Source organism: Arachis ipaensis, chromosome B06 (assembly GCF_000816755.2).
Source record: "Arachis ipaensis cultivar K30076 chromosome B06, Araip1.1, whole genome shotgun sequence".
Taxonomy (NCBI): Eukaryota; Viridiplantae; Streptophyta; class Magnoliopsida; order Fabales; family Fabaceae; genus Arachis; species Arachis ipaensis.
In genome coordinates, this window is record NC_029790.2 from 113056896 (window position 1) to 113061272 (window position 4377).

Consider the following 4377-nt stretch of genomic DNA (forward strand, 5'->3'; position numbering starts at 1 on the left):
TTATTTGAGAATATTTAAGTAAATTCTCTTTTGTAGGAATTTTGTAGATTCTCGTTGGACATACAGATACATTAATTTTTGCTCCCGTTTTTATTTATTCATTCACAGAGACAGATTTCCATCTCTATAAGAATTTTGCGGTCTCCTTTAACTTTTCCGTCACGGATAATCTCTGACTCTACGAATATCATCCTTATTATGATGTTCCCATCATTTGAAGTTCTAATAATAAATATCATTGGCAACATGATCATCCCCTTTGATCACGGCGATTAATCAAGATTATAAATAAATAAACTTAAACCTCATGATTGGAGCAAGAATAATAGTTAGCACGTATTACCCATGAAAAGGGTTGAAATCACTTCCAGCATTCGTCATGCAAATTATAAATTTTCCAAATTTTATCATGTGACGGAGTTTTCAATAAAGATATCATAGCATACTATTTGCTTCATATATGGTTATAGGGACATAATTATATTTACGTTAAAAAAATATTTCAAGTTTGTCGGGGTTTGATTCCGTTTTCCCAATCATGGGTTTTGTCTTGGTTAAAGAAATTTTATATAAGTAATAAAAAACAAGAATAGGAATATTGTGATAATGTCATTTTCTTTTTATAAATTTATGTATACGTACAATGCAAAAAATTATATGTAGAGTGACAGTATTATTTTTCTAGAAACAATAGTCAATTTTTTTTTTCGTTTAGATGATATATAGTTTATAGTAGTATAACTTTTTACGTTTGAATATTATGTAATTTCTAAATATGAATTGAAATCAAGTCATCCTAAATGAGAAAAAGGCTAATCGGCTTATCGTCTCTGCTGGTTGAGTTAATTGATTGATCAAAATAATTTGCTTTAAGATAATCATGAATGCATATATATCAAAGCATAAATGATATCGAGGGTTGTTGGAATTTGATTCCATTCTTGATGATAATCTTTCTGTAAACATAATTCGACATTATTTCTGTAGCTGATGCAAACAACACAAGTGATATGATGTAAATATCAGTTTTGTCCTTATTATCTAATTAATAGTCAAAGCAAGAATTGATGATATTAACATTCTGCTATCTCATTATTAGTCCTAATAAAACAAAAACATTCCTAGAAATACAGTGAAAATTAAAGAAAAGAAAACTAAGAATTTATAACAAAAGAGAATGATTTTTTTTTTTTTCCTAGGGTAGAACCTAAAGCTATTTTCAAAAGTTTGAAGAACACTAAACCGAGTATTCAGGCGAATAGAGTAGAGAAATTAAGAAAAAATTATTTATTATGATAAATTAAATTGGATAATCGATCAATTAGTAGAAGAATGAAGCACGATTACATTCGTTATCAGCATCAAACAACCCCCATTTCAAAAAGGCATAAATTATAAGTAGTCACTGAATAGGTCTACAAGTGTTTGTCTAACCATAAAAACGATCTTCAAAACAAATTAGCGATTGTAATTACTCCAAAACAAAAAACAAAAACAAAAAGATTCATAATATGATTTACCAAAATAAAAAAAAAAAAATCAGAATTCATGGTAAGAAACAAGTTGAGGCACATATAAGTGTAATACACGTGATTGATTATAGAGTTAACTACCGAAAGAATAATACTTGAAATATGTTATTGACACAAAAATTCTTAAATAATTTTAAAATCTGAAAAAAATGACCATACGTCAATTACTCTCGTTTTCGTTAACGAAAAATGCTAAGGTGGCTAATAGAATTGATGACATGGCAAACTCATCCCAACAATCTATTTACCTAATATTTTTAATTAATTTAAACAATAACACGTAAGAAAAACAATAAATTCTTAATTTAATTTGATAAAAAAAATCTCAATTCACTTGAGAAAAACCCTAAATTCTAATATTCTTAGAAAAGAGGAGGATGTGACAGCGAGGAGGTCCTTGCTAGCATCGTTGTGCTTGCCGGAAAGAACGGTAATAGAAGAGAGAGAAAGAAGGCCAAATTACAGAGGAGAGTGAAAGAGACCGACAGTGTTAAAGGGAGAGGGAGTCGGCTGTGACACAGAGGAAAGAGAGGAAAGAGGTGATAACAGTGGCGATGAGGGTGGTTGTCACCATTGCTAACCAAGGAGGTGGAGGAAGAGAGACCGAACGAGAAAGAGAAAGCTCACACAGAGAGGGAGGGGGAGAGGGAGAGGGAGAGAGACAGGGAGAGAGAGGAGGAGGAAGAGGAGCGAGTTGGGAGGGAGCTGGTGAAGCTTCTTATTTCACCTTGCTATTGTATAAATTAATTAAAAATGCTATAGGTAAATAGAAATTTGGGGAGAGTTTGCCCATGTATTAAATTCTGTTAGCCACAAAAGTAGTTTTCGTTAATGGCAATATGACAAATTAATGTTTAGTCATTTTTGTCAAACTTATAAATTTTTTAGGTACTATTTTGTTAGAGTCTAAATTTTTTGGATACCGATTTGGTAGTTTACTCTTGATTATATTTGAAAAGATAGGATTGATAATTTATAATATAAGTATAGCATTGGCTATGTATATAAATGAAATTTGTTACGGTCCAGCTACTAAGCTGGGCCAAGAAACATTCAACCGACCCATTCGAGGATCGTATCCATTCAAATCAGGACTAGATTTCACAAAATGGTATAGATTTAGAAACAGATTCTCCTCATATCCCTAGCCACCAAAGACTATAAATACTGGGGGCAGAATCGTCTTAGGTATCTTTTCTGCCCTAATCTTAGTATCTCGTAGACTTCAGACAGATTTGATCATTGAAGTCCTTGTAGTATACCACCCATTCGACTCTGAGGCGATGATAGATTGGTGTCTCCCCTTCTCAATCTCCATTTCATCACTGTAAGTAGTTCTTAAGCAGAACATTAGTGTCTTTTGTAGGGAATATCACTCATCTGAAACCTTGAAGCACTCAAACCACGACGTTAGAACAACCATTCACTACAACAATTGCGGCAGATGCAAAATGAATAATTGCGGCGCATATCGCGACAGTTAGGAGTAGGACTGCAATCAGCCTTGTATTTAGCGGCAGTTTTTCTAGAACCGCCACTATATACAACGTCGGGGAAAAGGCAGGAAAAAGCCCGAGCACCCTGGCAAACCCCAGTCAAGGAGGTGATTAACTAATCTAAAAAATATACAGGCTAGAGGAAACACTCAAGGTAGTATTGGAGAAACAACAGAAAGAGGCCGAAATCATCATTAAAGCAGCGTGAAAGACAAAATAAAATGCTATGAAATAAACACAGGTGCTGAAGAAAGCCGAAAAGTGAGAGAAAGAGCATGCCAAGAAAGAATGACAATGCACAGCCTTGTATTTAGCGGCCGTTTTTCTAGAACCGCCACTATATACAACGTCGGGGAAAAGGCAGAAAAAAGCTCGAGCACCCTGGCAAACCTCAGTCAAGAAGGTGATTAACTAATCTAAAAAATATACAGGCTAGAGGAAACACTCAAGGTAGTATTGGAGAAACAACAGAAAGAGGCCGAAATCGTTATTAAAGCAGCGTGAAAGACAAAATAAAATGCTATGAAATAAACACAGGTGCTGAAGAAAGCCGAAAAGTGAGAGAAAGAGCACGCCAAGAAAGAATGACAATGCACATAGAAAAAAAAAGAGTGCGCTGAAAGGAAAAAAAAAAGAGGCGACAACCAAAAACACTCTCACCACCACAGCAAGACTGAGGGATGAAAAACGTCCACCTATAGGGTGGATACAACCTAGCACTCCTCAAAAAATTTTGACACCCAACAGACATAGAGGTGATGACAGGACAACTTACTCCAACACCACACATAGATGCTTTTCCGATAATTACATGATGCTGGAAAGAACAATTGACACACTTCAATGCAAACTTTCGCCAATCACACGTAAGATTATCAATGGTGTGTCATATAAAATTTTAAAAGTAAACCACATAAATTGGGTAAAAAAAAACATTCTCTCACTCTTAATATAGGTTTCTCTCACCATTAGTTCTAGACTTTTGGTCTCTTCCCTCATAAATCTCCTAACTAATCCCTCTATCATTACCTTATTTTTCTGACAGATTTGGAAAAAAAATCATCTTGTATTCCTTATCGATTTACAAAAAATACATATTATTTATTGTGTAATTTCTTTTTTTAAAATTGTGGTATTATATGTCTAAAATAACAAATAAAATAAGAATTCTAGAACTATATATGGTATTAAAACTATATATATATAAGAATCTCTAAATAAACATTATAGCTATTCTATATTATTTATTATTGAGTTTTTTATTCTAATATATTTTTATAATTCTTTATTATGATATTAAACTATAACAAAACTTTGTGATTTAATTTATTTGTTAGTTTTTTTAATTA